General features: G+C 42.5%; 1 long non-coding RNA gene across 1 annotated transcript; it reads right to left on the bottom strand.

The window, feature by feature from the left end:
• Window positions 1–169: 169 nt before the first annotated feature.
• LOC130180275 (uncharacterized) lies at window positions 170–13300 on the bottom strand. Its single transcript, XR_008829384.1, has 4 exons — window positions 13213–13300; window positions 12461–12536; window positions 9734–9935; window positions 170–496 (listed from the first exon to the last, which is right to left on the bottom strand). It is a non-coding gene; the product is annotated as an uncharacterized LOC130180275 (long non-coding RNA).
• Window positions 13301–16375: the final 3075 nt, after the last annotated feature.

The raw sequence follows: 16375 nt of genomic DNA, 5'->3' as shown, positions 1-16375 counted from the left end.
TCAAACAAATTCCAAAACCATGTTAAGTTTGTAATTACTGTAGTTGTAGATGATAAGATTACAGTAATTCTATTACTTCCACACCTTTTAAAACAATGGTGAACTAATAAGTGTTTTATGATGTGTGACAATTCTCAGTAATGAATTGTCTCTCAAAGCCAGTGTGTTGCTGAATGAAGCAAAAAAGTCATTTACCACTTCTTTCATCTCTCAGATGAAGGCAGCCCAAATAATAAAAAAGAAAAGTCTGTGAAAATGAGTACAAAAGCCATTTAATCTCTCTCATCTTCCTCTTAATAACTGCAAATTTCCCCTTGGGCCCATGGGAGAGGGCCTCTCTGTGCTGCTGCCACCTTATCTGTCGCCTCCATATTTCAGCATGCTGAGCGGCTCCCTCAGTACCCAGCCCCCGGCCTCCTCTCGCTGGGGCCTGTGGGGAAGCTGGGCTCATGGGCCCGCCATTGTTCTGGCCTGGGAGGGAAGTCCGGAGAGAGCCCTGAAAGCCGGAGAGTGGGAATAAAAAAAAATAAAAAAAACTTGAGCCACTGCTTCATTAAGCGGCAGCCTTTCACAAGCAAACATATCAGAAACAGCCCCCTTTCAGAGGCAGTAATTAGCAATTTGGAAACCTTGCCCCCTCAGGATATACAGTTTCAATTTAGTCAGCAGCTTTAGATTCTTAGGCACTTAATATTCATTGTTTCTGCCATCTTCCCAATTTCTCGACGTACATTGTCTAGTCTTTCACTGGTGATAAAGTGTTTTATCTTTCATGTAATTCTTCTTCTTCTTTCAATGAGCCCTCTGCAAGAGAAGTTAATTTTTATAAATAATTTTCTAAGGGATTTGCAAAGAATGTGAGGGATATGATAGCAAAGTGCTCTTCAGGAAGTTCCAGGCTGAATACGTATGGAGCTTGTGCTTGATTGATTAAGTCTGGCAGTAAACAGTGTATGGGAAAAGTTCCTACAACTTAAGAGGAAATTATATTGCAGAGAAAACCCGCTACATCTGATGATATAGACCTAAAAGCAAGGGTTGTTCAAGTTTGAATGATAATATTTACTACTGTGACCTCCATATACCAGCACAGACCTGCATCATGCAAAAAAAAAAACAAAAAGAAAAGAAAAAAGAAACGTCTTCAGAGTTTGCAAGATTTGCAGCTTAACTGCAACTGGTACAATATTTACTTCTGTTTTCCAATTACTGACATATGAGTACTGTTATCATTAATTATTTGCTTGTCTTTCTATCAGCATGGTAAACCCTTGGCATGGATTTAACGGCAAATGTTTGCAAACTGCTTATTAAGCTGAACCACATATCATACCTCAGGGGGAAAGACTGACACTTATCTTTGCCTCCATGGAGCCTTTGTTTCAAAATGCTACCACTTCCATTCATTTCCAATCAGCATTGTCTAATAGAAATAATTGATTTTTGCCTCTTCTCCACAAATGAAAAACACTTGTGATTAAACATTTTGTCTCCAAATCTAAATTCCAAGATTCCCATCAACACTTGAGAAAAATAGGCAACTCATTAAAGCGCAAAAAAAAGAAAAAAAAAAAGAAGTAGCTAAGATGTGAAAAGAGGAGGCAGGGGATGAAATAATGAATGGAGTCCAAGTGAGCTATCTTTCCCAGGCAGAGCGCCACTAGGGATGCAAACTCTCAGCCACAAGAAATGAGCTACCTATCTGTGAAAAGAGTGACTGCTCCATCCTATTTGATTTGGCTCTCCTATCATCTCTTAAGAAGATGTCAGCCTTGCTTCTTCTATTGCTCTGAGCTTTTATCAACCCTGAGACGATTTCCCTGCAAAAAAAGAAAAAAAAATGAGGGGGGAGACGCATTTCAGTGCCTTTCAGGGAGCAACACTAAAGAATAAGTGTTATGCGATAAAAAGGAGGTTGTTAAATAGATCTGTCTATTTGTATGGTAATAATGATCGCTTAAAGACTCGGTGCTCCGTGACTTGTAGAACAAGGAAACAAATCTGTATTCACATATTGTGTTAACATGACTCTCCAAACGACCTTGTGAAACTTTCATACAGTAAAAAATGAGTTGGATTCTCAAGTTTTTTTTTCTCTGTTTGTATCATTCTTTTCCCCCGTCCTTTCAGAGCAGAGGAGTCCCTGCACAGAGCAAACCCGTCCATCTCAAACAACCGGGGCTCTTTGCATTTCAATTGATTACTTTGGTTTTTTTGTGAGCACATCTGGTACAGATGTGAAAGTCAACATTTAAATCAGTGTATTAGACTGACTACAGTGATTACAGCCCATTTCAAATAATACTGACAGCAATGGAAGATGACCATAGACTTTTTCACTTAAATAAAAGTGCCACAATTTCAAAACAGTCAAGCACAAGAAAAAGTTTTCTTTTCAAAATTTTACTTGAAAGTGGCAAAATATATTAAAGTAAAAAAAAAGTACAAGTATGTATTAAGCAGAATAGTCCATTCCAGCTAGGTCAAATGTTACATATTATTGGATTATTACTGTAATTATTATTTAATCTTTTTAATGTTGCACCTAGTAAAACTCGAGTAAATGCTCATTTGAAAGATGGTTTATATTTGGATTATGATGTGTTTTGTTTGAATTTTTTTTTTTAGAAAACTAGCCAATCACTCACTAATACAAGTGTGTCCCAGTTAAACCATAACCATTAAAACCACAGCGATACCTGCTGACTGTCAAAAAGCCGACCCTGAGGTCTCTCGTAGGATTTAAATGCCCCAGTTTTCTGTCCCCTGGTGGAAAAAGCCATTAACAAAATTATCTGGCCCATAAACCTCAGGAGCATTGTTTTGTTGTTGAGCAAATCAAAGAGTAAGTGGAGTTTGTTTGTTGCTCTGTATACGTGGAGACCCTCCTGTACATTGTTTCAGATGCATCGCTGTCATGGGTAGCCATGTCGATCTGCAAGGTGCATTTGATGTGTCAATTTAACAGGTGCTGGGTTGACACTGAGCCTGTTGGATGATCCTTTATCTCCTCTTTGATGTGTGCTACATTAGATTTTCTGACTAGAAAAGGTTGTGCAGTTTCTGTGAAATAAAATAAACCTAGTGTAAATAATTGCTTCCTAAAGGCATATCAAAATGTCTGCCGACCTACTGCATTATGAATCAGGTCAGTGTTTATTCTCATTTTTGTGGATGAAACAGGATGAGCAGTAGCAGCAGAGTCTGTTACACAACAACCATATTAACAACACAAAACGAGAGACAGAAAACTAACATGTCGTTTTTATCCTCCCTCCCAACTCATGCAGTGTAATATATGGAGTTACTAACAGATTTAGGAGTTACAGGGAAAAGCTGCTACACTTTCTTTGTGGACCTTTACTGGTTAATAGTGTGAAACACAACTTAACATAAACCGACCAAACGATAGATTGTACACGTCTATATCAGGGAAGACCCACACATACAATCGCAAAATTGATCTAATCATAAGATGAGGACTAAGTCACATCGTATGTCTCCACATTCTGTCATGACTCATCTGATTCTTCCCATAACTAAGAAGAGTTTAAAAATTATATTTGAATAAAAACAACCTTTATGGGTGTTTCTGTGGCCCAGTTGTCAGTGATGCATACCATGTAAGTGCAATGTCAGGTGTTCAAACACAGTTTGATCTTTTGTTCTCTTTACTTTTTTGGTCTGTTTCTACTGTCAAACTTCAAAATAAAAGCAAAATTTCACACGGCAAAAAATCTATCTGTCTTTAATCATTTTTGGAAAAAGAAGCAGACACCAGTAGAAATGGGCTGCATATATACCACCAGTTGAAATTTCTTCTCTGTTTCAAAGTCTGTTAATGAAATATGAACAAGACCAATTAAATGACACTGAGATGCAGGAACATTTTAAAATCTAACCAAGATACATGAGCAGTATTCAAGGTGTACAGACAGCATCCTTAAACTCCACCACGACAGAGTGCACTTTGTATTCATCCCTCAGAACAGTATTGCTCTTCGCTACTCCTGAACAGAGGAGGAGGAGGAGGAGGAAGATGCAGACTACACGTAGCTCTCCAGGCCCTGCATGGAAAGCACTAGAGGTATGATTAGCCTGCTCAGTTTGGCTGATTAATCAGGGCCTGTTAGGTGGAAACAAGCATCATTTATGGCTGATTATCCTCCCAGAAGGCAAAATCTGAAGCAACAATCCACAGTGGAACTTTTCAACTTCCATTTAGACCTAAGGATTTCTATCTCTTTATTTCATTAATAAAAATGCTGCTCATACGCATGGTCTCATGAAGTTTCACATTTCGTGTATGAGTATTGGACTTAATTAAACTCTACAGGATACACAAGAGAAGTCATCCAGTTTGTTTTTCTATTTTAATTCTCTCTTTCAGACCAACAGCGTTAAAGACAGTCTGAAATTTAATTCTACCAAAATGAATAAATTCATATAATGACGGCTAAATTACTTTAAAATTACAATTCTATAGCCTGACACCCTCAGGCAGGAACATTTTCCTCATTCAAAGATTTAGGCTAAAGAGGACACTTGTCATCAAGTGACTTAAAATTAATTATATAGAAAGCTTGTAACATAACCCTTTTTATTTTTTACTAGTTGTGTTCTCATGTTTTCTCTGTATTTTTTTATCAGTGTTTAGTTACAGTATGTAAAGAACTATGGTAAATGACAATCGACAATAAATTCATCTAATTATTTTGATTTTTTTCCCAGCAATATCACAAGTTCCCTTCTTAACTGTGATGATTTGCTGGTTCTCTCTGTTTTAATGTAACTGTTAGATGAAGATTTTGAAGACGTCCTTTTGGACTCTAAGAAATTGTGATTGTATTTTTCATTATTTTCTGAGGTTTTGCAGGTGACACAACTAAGCGATTCATCAAGGAAACAAACAGCAGATTCATTGACAATGAAAACAATCTTTAGTTGCAGCCCTTAGCACCATATAAATAAACGTTGCAGAGCTGGTTCTCCGCTGTACATCCTCGAGCAAGAACAACATCCATCTCGAGCTGCAGCAGAAACTGAAGAACCAAAACTAACTCACTCACTAGAGGCTCTGCTCCAGTAACAGTGAAAGAAAGACTTCATGCAAAGTGTCTGTGACCTTTTACATTCAACTGAGCTTGATATTATAGTAATGCTGACACTTCCAAATTGGAAAGTGAACACCTATCACCCTGAGGACAGTTGCAATCACCCTTTTCATCTTCTACAGTTCATTCTCAATGAAGCTAGACCACAGTCTGACACAGGACCTTAACTTTCTACTCTGTCACTACAGCGACACTCAGAAGGTTTACTAACACAAACCAAAATATATTGAGTGTCTGAATGACACCTTTTTGTGTGATCATAGCCGTGTGCATGCTGTGTTTTAGCAACAATAAATGAAGAAGTCTCTGGTGGTCACACCGTCCTCGTCTCTGTGGTCAGCTCTTTAATGTTCACACCACACCTTGTGCTATTGTCCAGCCCTGCAGCCCACTGTCAGCCTCAGAGTGGCCTTCCCCAGCCTGGTCACCGTTTCCATTTGTCTGCTGGGATAACTATAAAAATCTGTCAGGAGGCAGGGTGGGTTTTTTCGCTCAGCTCAGCCCAGCTGGCAGATTGAGAGCCCCCTGTAATGTACAAGTCTGTTTTTATTATTCTTGCTGGGGGAACACTATTTCATCAAGTGCATGATTCCACAGAGGAGAGGAGATAGCCCCGGCCCGGCTATATTTCTTCCAATCAAACATTCCAAGGGGAAAAAATGAGTGGGTGCCATCAAATCCCAGAATAATGCTGCCAGATTTTATGTAAAAAGAAGGACTGATGGACAAATACAGGAAGGCAAGACAAGTTTAATGACGTGTGTTCAGGAGCTGAGATTGGAAAACTGACAGAGAAAAGCAGCCTCTTTGCTGGAATATAAATTGTTGTGCGCTGTAAAAAGGCTTTTATCTGGAGTGAATATGGGACGTAATACACAGGTCAGGGTTAAGTCATTTTCTCCGGCAAGTTAAGCGAATAATGAAGGCGAGCCCGCGCGGAGAGGAGCACTGCTACTGCCAGTTTGTCTTCATTTATTATGCCAAATCTCATGATTTTGGCGTTGGCGCGGTGAGGGCTCTGGCGCGCACCGGTGGACGACATATCGCTTAATTTACACAAGGTAATGAAAGCAGGGAATGGGAGGACAAAACAATTTACCTGCTGACACGGGAAGAAGTGATTTGCGAACATGGGGGGTGAGCGAAAGAGCAGGCAGAGGGCCAGGGCCAAGGAGTGGAAGAGGCGCAGAGATAGGGGATGAGGGGAGGGGGGCACAGAGGGATAAAAAAGAAAGGGAGGTGGAGGTAAAAACAAAAGGATGAAACTGACAGGCAGGGAGGCGGCTCAGGCTTCAGCCTCAGCTCCTTATGTGATGATGATGGCTTCAATGAGGCAACAGTAAACTCTCTCGCTCTGTCTCTCTCTCCCGCACAGTCACACACAGTCACACACACACACACACACAAAAATATGTGCAATCAGGGGGCGAAATTGACCTCAAATCTGGAGGGTCTGTGCTGACAAGGCCCTTGTTTTACTCCTCCTTTCCCCCCCTAGTTGTAATCACTTATCAGAGAGCCACTTGTGTGGCAGGGATGGGCGGCTTCAACATCACTCTGCAGCCGCAACAGGTATTTTCTCTCAAAGACCAAATCTCTGTGCAACTGCATTGAATCTGTTGACCAGCTCAGCGAGCATGTGTTAGACTAATGTATGTTCTGATTTTTTCTAAATCAAAACTTAAAACGCAGAGTTGTAACTGGCATCATTTAAAATTTAAACGCAAACATGTCATCTAGCAGCATCATTTGCTCTGTATTCACACATACTGCCATTAGAGGCACAGAAGATACCCAGATTAGGATTACCTCACAAATGACCCAGATCTAAACTAGCTCTGACAACAGCCAATCACTCCACAGTATTGATGGATGCGTTCTAAAAGTGCACGATTGGCCATTCAGCTGATGGCCTTTCACACAAACAGAAAAGAGTCTGGCCGAGACTCCCTGACAATATGGCTGGAGCAGCACTGTAATTTTCCAATCACTAGCCCTTCAGGCCAGGCCACTCCTTAGGGCAGTAAGATCAGATGAGCTCCGGCATTTTCTTTTGTAAGAGGCCAAACTCTATTTGTCTGCTCACAGGAACAAAAACAATCAGGGAGCCAAGAGAGACCTGGCTTTTTGGTCTCTCTGGAGAAGGGCCAAAGACAGAGCTGGAGGGGGGGGGGGGGGGGGGCACACACACACACACACACACACACACACACACACATAACTGAGCCCCACTCTCCCCTCCTTGCCCGCTGTGGGTGGTTGGTTCTGGTGATGATGAACGGGGACGCGGCTCAGCACCAGATCCCTGCTGTCAAGGCTCGCTGCAGGATGAGACAGAGAGAGGAAGTGTCACTCTCGGCGGGCCTGCTGGGCCAACCTGGACTCTGCTGAGTCCTGCTGCTCGAGTCTTCACAACAAATCAAACACCATAACACCCACCCCTCCCCAAACATGGCCACACACATAGCTAGGCCTCCTCTAACGTCTGGAAGAATGTGTCAGAAAACCTAACCAGACTTTTCAGCATACTGCATCTGAATATCCGCCTCTACCTGCTTTCCAAATGTTTGGTCATGACTGGACTGATATTTAGCAACAACCAAGAAGAGAAACTAGTTCCTGGGCTGAGGTTATAAGGGGGCTCCCCGCAGCCTCTCCTCTGTCCTCCGCCCCCCCCGCCCCCCTGGCCACAGTTCTCTCCACAGGCTTGTTTCCCCTCGCAATGAGAGGTGACAGTGAACAGTGGAACTCGTCAGTGTGAATAACACGCAGTCACGCTTGGTGAGACCCTCTGGTGGAGCGCGACACACACACATACACACACACACATACACACACACACAGCACACACACTCGCACAGAAGGACGCACACACTGAGGCTCAAGGGCCCAGTGGTAGGGGCGCTGTCAACCTCAGTGCACTGCCTTCCATTACAGCTTAACCGGGAACAAATTGAGCAATCTGATGGGTTAAATTTGACATGTTTGCCCGTCTGACCTGTGTTTGTCGTACAGTACAGTCGCCATCGTTTCACGTGGTGAAAAGAGTGAGTTACCGTACATATATGAGTTCTCAATGAACGCAATCAGCATAACTCTCGGATGATAACAAAGGTCAGAGTGACATTTTTCAAGTTTACAAACTCAGCTGAGCTCATATTACTGTACCATCAGGTCTGTGGTAATCACATGTCCCTCACTGATGTGCCGTTCTTTGAGTCTTGCAGTGTCCTTCAACGGCACCTTATAAGAGCAGTCCATAACACAACCAGTGGTCAGGCTTAATTTATGCACTTTCTCTGTCCACTGCCCCATCAGCATATAGTATCACATAACTGCTAATGGGCTAATGGAGGAAGGAGGGAGGGAGCAGGAGCAGGGGGGAAGATGGCGATAGTTAGGGAAATGGGGCTCAGGTTCATCCAAACATTTAATAACTTATCCAATCTGGAGCGTTCACCTCTTACTGGGCTAATTATATCATTTAACTGGCCTGGACGAGAGGGACAGCGTGGACGCACTGTCTTACAGTGTCATCATATAATTATGACTTATGCCAGCGTGGCCTAGCAAGCTGGATGAAGTCAGCTTGCCATAAATTTTAATGATCACTTAGACAATACGAACATTCCCGGGGCTTCCGTGGAATTAGCAGGGAAATATGGACGCCATTGCACAGAGAAGCTGAAGTGTGAAAAACAGAGTGCGCATGCGTGCGTGCGTGCGACATATTTGGGAAAGGTGAGTTTAGACTGGGCACACACGGCCGCTTGATTGTGTGGGATCAGGTTCTGTGGTCACTGGGCTGCTGGGAGGCCAACGTCAAGCCTGTCAGAGGGCTAAACACCCGAGTATAGTCTGTTTCAATGGAAAAACAGCAGCTGACACTCAACGCTCGCGGGCCAACTGTTGACCTCATTCTACGAATAAAACGTGGACGGAGCAAAAGAAAGCCTGGTGTGACGAACATGGAAAGCTTAATTCCTCAGTGCAGCAGAAGTTTCTAATAACTTTCAAAAGTTGAAAAATAAAAGAGAAGAGGCCATAATGGTGAGAAAATAGATGGGGCATAATGAAAAGGGTTGAGTGTCTTTTTAAATAGCTGTAAAATGGCTAATTAGCCCTCTATGATTAATCATAGTGGTGGCATGCATTGGGAGGTTTGAGTCTCCTGGCGTTTAATAGTTTTCTGGTAAAATAATTTTACATTTCTGGTGTAATTAAGAAGTATTCAATGACCTTTGTGACCTCTGCGTGTGGTATGTGGAAATATTTTTACAAGTCAGCTTTTTATGTCCATAAATATGACATTTATTATATGATAATGTTTACAATAATATCAGTGTAAACCTATACTGCAGGATAGGGAATATTGATTTCAAGATGCAGGTGGCCTACCCCGATATTCTGCTCTTATGAAAAAAGGAGAGGGGAGAGCAGCCCAAAGAGAAGATGATCTCCCTTGCACTTAATATTAATGTCTGTTTTGGTGCTATCCTGTTTCAGGAGGACCCAGGTCCTGCGGTGGAGCGATTGAATGACAGAGATTACCTGTATGGAAAGCCCCGCGAGACAGCTGGTTGATAATGCATGACACAAAAATGTTTTTGTTTACTCACAGATGTAGCTTTGAGCCTGGTTTCGGTTTCTTGTTTTTTCTTCAGAAATCTGATTCACTGGACTGAAGTGGATTTAGGCGAGAGTCACGGGTCAGGAGGTCTGAACTGAGAGTCGACTGTGGCGTCTGGCTCCATAGGCACCCGTACCTTCTAGACCGGGGGGTCATCCACATCATATTCATCCCATTCAGCCTGTGTTGTCCTAGAGGGGATATAACATGAAAACATAATCTCACACCACAATTTCATTCCTTCAGCAGCATTAGATTAGATTGAAACTTCCCTGCACACTTTCCTGGGGCTGTCAAATGAGCTGTCAGTCATGTGTCAGAGCCGGCCCCTGCTCATCTGCTCTAATACATCACACAGCCTTTTATATGGATCAGTATGAGTGGGACTCTCTACACAAAAGCCAGCAGCTCCTCCGCTGGGACGCAGGGTGATTGATAACATTTCCCCAGCTCTTCACACTCATGCCCATTTGTATAGTTGGTTGGAGAAGGGCCTCTGGTGTCCACTGACATCTACAGTGCCCGTCATCGGCTTGCGGAGAACATGACATCAGCCTCGGAAACACAGATACATGCCAGGAATGGGCAGCTTTCCATTCATAAAGTACAACGTGACAGCCATTGACAGATCACTTGTACCACATACATGATATTTGTATTTCCTGAAGAATAAAGGCGATACGGGAAACTAGCTCAGGTGACGTCAGCTATTAAATCAACTGTTTAACCCTCATATTATCACAGCTGATAGATGTTTATTGCTCATTAATATGTCCGTACAGTTTTAATGCTTCAGAAATCCACAGCCGCTGACTCCACTTTGAGTGTTGAGATCACTGAGGGGAATCCTGAGCCTGTTTTGTGTACAGTCATATTGGCATATTGGCCGAGCTAATGGCCACTTGGCACATAGACAGCTATCCATCCCAATCTCAGCTTCACTAATCCAATTGAGGCAACCTGCTTGGCATGAGAGAGACTCATCTGTCTTTACTGTTCATTAATAGGGCTCCTCCTGCAGCTCAGAGCCCATTCACATTCCTTTGGATCAGCCCGAAAGTAAACCCTATCGCCGAAACACTGGATCCGTGCTGGAGATTCAGCAGAGAGGGGATAAGGGGGGGTGGATATATAATCACTTCTGAGATACATAATCACTGCTGTGTGGGGTAAAGTATCAGAAAATATGAAACCTCCCTTAGGGATGGACTACATATTTTCTGAGACAGTATAAAAACACTTTCTTATGCAGGTATGTGATTCAGCTCAATATCATGACGACCATGCTACAGTTTCTGTTTTTTCAAACCTGTCTCACCCGTGTCCTGAGTAAAGAGCCTTCATGAGATTTTTTTTTTCTTTCCGTGGCAGGGCTTTATGTCTAGCGGTGGAATGATAATAATGTTTCTAATCTGGTTACATTGCACACAGAATTGTCTTCCATGTTAATGATGGACCGGCCCCCTCCCTGCTCCACAGAGATGCTTACTTTCAATTTGTGTACTGTCATCTCCCCGCCACGCGGCTGAAATTGATGCACCCTCTTCCTTTTAATTAAATCAAAAAACAGTCGGAGGTCCAGGCAGGTGGGGGACCTGCTCCCATATACAGCCGTCACAAAGACCTGGCTGACTCCAGGACGAATCAGGGTTGCTCTTCTTCTCCTTTCTGTGTGTAACTGTGTGTTGTATGTGGAGCCAAGTTGCTGTATCTATGAAACAGCACAACTCAAGTCAATTAAACTGATTTAACAAATCTTTTCTTTAAATCTTTTAAATCTTAATCAATTGGTTTTGTTGAGAAAAACTATTTTCTTTCAGATTTCACTACAACTTTCTCATAATATTGATTTCAGACAAAAAGCCAGTGGACATTTTCCCTGGTAAATAAATAAATAACAATCCCAGGAATCTTTCTCAGGTAGGTTTGCCCTCGGGCAGAGCTGGAGCCAAAGTCTAAGAAATGAGAGCGTAAAATTCCCACACATTAGAAGGCGGATAATTGGATTTCCTGTGTCCTGTACGGTGGGCGGTGTGGTTCCTGCAGCTGTGACATTATCAAGGTAACATAACCTGAAGGCTGTGGTGTAGCAGCACAGGCCCCGCAAGGCCTGTCCTCCAGTTCCACATCACTGCCTGCTTGGCTATTCATCCTGTGGACCCTGCAAATGAAATTATGGGAGGAAGAGCAAAGGACATTCTTTGGGAATTAATCCCATTTGTGCCTAAACCCACTTCAGATTTTTATAGTGAGGCCCTCTTTAGATGTAAGGCGCATTTACAATTAGACAAGGCCTTAGGAGGATTGAAAGAAATACTGTGAGTGTTGGTTTGTTTGGTGGGTAATTTGTAAACACAGGCAGGAAACTGAAATACTGACACTTAAAAAACTGAAAGTTATTAGTTTTTGAGACATTTCTGCATCAAATGCCGGGTGCTTTGACTTAAGTATCTCAACGCTCCATTAATTTTATTATTACAGCATAGACAACAACAAGAAGAAATGTAAATATATTAATTATGAGATAAATGAAAACTGCAAATATCTTCTATACTGCAACTGATAATCTGAAATAATGATTTGATGATGATAAATGATTACAGCGGCATAATTTACATACAGGGATTTTTTCAAAAATCATTATCATTATATTTCTAGAATCAGAGGATATTTTATATTACCATTGAAAAGATAAAGAAAGCATTATTACACTTACAGTAATCTCTGCAGTCAAATCCCACGCAGCACTGACCCAAGGAGCCCTGTGCACGTTCAGTCCAGCAGTATGTTTTCTGTAATGAGGGAAAAACATAAAATGATTACACATACTTTATAAATTAATACTATAATATGTTTTTAAGGGTATTGTACAGTTATCACTATAATTATTTCAAATAGGCTACTGGCTAAAAATCCTAAATCTAAAACTACAACGCAAAACTAAATTAACATCAGTATAAACTCACTACTGAGAACCAGAGGCTATAACTATCCATAAGTTTATAAAGGGGAATATGTAAGAATATTATAGCAATTTTTGGTTGAGAGCCCACATTTTAGAATAAGTATGTTACTAAAGAGTGAATGAGAATGATGAAGTGTTTAGGGTAGAAAATTAAAGAATAAAATTGTACCATCAACTGTTGACCAAAAGCTTGATTTGTTTTGTTTTACAAGACTGACATTGACTTTCTTCAATCTCACATGTCACCACATTTATTCTTTCCAATAAATGAAACCCAACTTTTGAAAAAAAAAACCAATTAAAAATTAAAAATAAATAAAATGCTAATGCTAATATTTCTAACAGTTTAGCATAAAACAGGGGCTGTCTACAAGCTCGTGGAGTAACTGTCTTTAAATATTGACCATGAAGTCGGCACATCTCAGGTCATCCTTTCCAAATACACTTAAATAAGTTAGAAAAAAAAACACTTATTATCTTTAAAAGCAGTGTCTCCGTCTTACCTCTGACACGGTTGCTCTAATTATACTGAATGCTTGTTGTAATAGTCTGCTTTGCAACTCTGTTTCAACCACACGACCAGAGGAAGCACCTGACATCAATTAGCCCCGTCTGTTTACTCTCGCGATGCAATGCAGATAAACACTGCCCCCTAGTGACGACACGTGAACACAACTGTTCAAACTGAAATATATAACAGACACGACAACGACAAGCCTCTTGTACACTTTTTTTTTTTTAAAGTCCTGATTTATTTAAGCCTTACAGAGCTGTGTAACTTCAGTAGCATGGGGCCATAATAGATAACTACTTTTTAACAGATTGTTTAGCTTAAAATGAGAACTTGTAGTTTTGTCTCACACCATGTTATACAGATGAAACACACGTAATTATATGCTTGTTCAATTTTACATTTAAAATAACTTTGTAAATGTTTATATATTTCAAAATCAATATTATTCCAAGGCTTTGCTACAAATCCTTAGAAATTTATACAATTTGAATTCTTGACAGTAAAATGTATTACATTAGATAAGATTTAATTTTGTAAAATTACAAAATGCAGGTTCTGTGTTCATATAAAATAACATATGGTTGTCTCATAAACCTGGAGACAGACTAAACAGCTGAGGACACACACACACACACACACACACACACACACACACACACACACATTGGTGCAAGGGCTGGGCTGATTACAGCTCCTTCACTGTCCTCATCAAGACCAACGCAGACCACAGTCAGAGACAAGAGGCCCCAAACACACACAGTGCATACAATAATCCGTCCTATCCACTGCACACACATGTATACTGTACTTATAAACACACACATGCACAAACAAACACGCATGCACACACACACACTCTCTCACACACACACACTCTCTCACACACACACACTCTCACTCACACACACACACACACACACACACACACACACACACACACACACACACACACACACACACACACACACACACACACACACACACACACCGTGACAGCCTCCTCAGACAGCCTCAGAGCCCTGGCAGGTCCCTGCCATTATCCCGTCCTCTACTCTAAACACGCAGTTTTAATTTCAAAGCTCTGATTAGCTGATGATTGCATGACAGCCGCCGACCAGGTTCCCTTTTCGCCCAGCTCCCAGACTGCAACTCAATCATGCCCAATTAGTGGGTCCCCAAACACTCTCTCTTATTAGAGGACTCATAATCGACTCATTGTGTCCTGATTTGGCAAATAAATCACTCTGGAGGCTGCTGACTCCCCCTCCTTCCCCCCTTTTCTCTCTCCCCCACTTCTCTCACTCTGTCTTTGACTGCCCACTCCCCTTCTTTTCCTTGTCCAGGGGTTCAGTGACAACGTTTTCAGGCGTGCTTTTCATTGGAGCTGACAGTTTGAGCAACGCTGGACTCCTTTTTTTTTTTTATTCCCCCTGAAGAATGAAGAATAATTTAGCAGCTAAGGCAAGGCAGGCAGCATGCGGGTGTCCTTGTCCTACAAGGTTAAGAATCCATTCCATCTGAGCAAGAAAGGAGTGAATTAAAATAAATGATGGCCAGATATTTATTGCGAGTTTGTAGATGAAGCCAAGTCACTCTAGTGGACCAGGGGGGCCCGGGCTGCCAGTGGCTCAGTGTAGCCGAGTGACCTCCCTGTCTCTCCTTGCCTAACTGGGGAATAACACTCAATGTCACTTTACTCCTATCCTGTATTTGATATATTTATTTATATCCCTATATATATTTATATCTATAAATGCATGTGTTGGGGACATTAGGGCAAATGAGATAGCAGGACATTTATGATATCATCTGGTTGGGGGATGCTAAAAATAATTGTAATTTGATTGAAAGAGGGGAATTCTTGAGAAAACTGAGCTTTGGAGACACGGACAAGGAGATCCTGAATGAGACAGGACAAGAAACACGAAGACACAAATGTCCTTCACTCTGGAAACACAAAACTCAAGGCCAGCCTGCCATACACTAAATGTATCAGCTTAGGTAAACGTAAGTCCGACTAACTGATGTTGAAGATCAAGTTGCATTTTGAATTTTAAGGAAAAATCTGTTGTTGATGAGGTGAAAAGCTCTGACAAGCAGAAACGGCCTTCCAAAATGAATTAGACTTATTAAAAAGTAACCAGAGCCCAGTGCAGAATTCTTTCCCAGAATTCCTAACTACATGCACTTCCTCAGGACAGGGATCCAACACGAGAGCTTTACAGACTCAGCGGGGTGGACCAGCTTGAGCCCGGGGGCTTGCGGAGCACTGGGAGGCCTGTGATGTTGCACGCATGCAGGAAGCCAGTGGACTGTGATGTAGTGGACTGATGGAGTCAGTACCACAGAGCAGCTTTAGCAACATCCCACTGTGTCGGTGAGCTCCCTCCCCAGGCTCAAACTGTTTCTCCTGCAGCAGCAGATCCTGTGAAGTAACCTCAGGATGCTGCTCCAAACCAAACCAAGCTTTTTCACCTACGTCTCCCCCTCCTCCATTCTACCAAAGGCTGTGTGTGTGTGTGTGTGAGCGTGTGTGTGTGTTGAGTGGTCATTAGTCTCTGTTTACAGTGCAGAGAGCCTGGCCAGCTGGCATGTGACGTGTGATGTGCCTCGCTGTGGTCTACCACTGTGAGACCCCCGTGGCAGAGTCGTGGAGGCCCAGCAACCCCCTTCCCCAGGCGGGCCGCAGAGACCGCGGCGAGCCCTCGGCAGATGGAGCCTCTAGCGTTTCTCGTTTCTCTTCCACAAGGAAAGAAGAGGTGGAGCGAGCGCTGGAGGTGGGACTGGCCCCGGCCCCCATCACAGATGCCAGGAGAAGGCTGAGACTCTGGCAAGGCCCTGCTGGGAGGGTGCTGGGCCGGAACAGGTGCAATCTCAGCCCCTCGATCCCCTCTGTCAGCACCTCAGTGGTGGAGCCCGTGCTCTCTTCCTGTCCTCGCTCCTTCTCATTCACACACTTGAGAGGTGTTGTGGGGCTACGTCCAGCCCCTCCCTCCACCAAGCAACAAATCGAGGCACCAAAAGCTATGACCAGACACAGTTCTCTTGCTGCCTTGTGACTTCCTTTCATAAGAAACAAAACTAAAAAGTACCAAGTTCAAAGCACAGTAGCAGAAGTGTGTTTGTGACCCTCAGAGGGCAAATCATGGAGT

This window comes from Seriola aureovittata, chromosome 13 (genome assembly GCF_021018895.1).
Source record: "Seriola aureovittata isolate HTS-2021-v1 ecotype China chromosome 13, ASM2101889v1, whole genome shotgun sequence".
Lineage (NCBI taxonomy): Eukaryota > Metazoa > Chordata > Actinopteri > Carangiformes > Carangidae > Seriola > Seriola aureovittata.
This window is presented reverse-complemented; position numbering and strand designations above follow the sequence as displayed.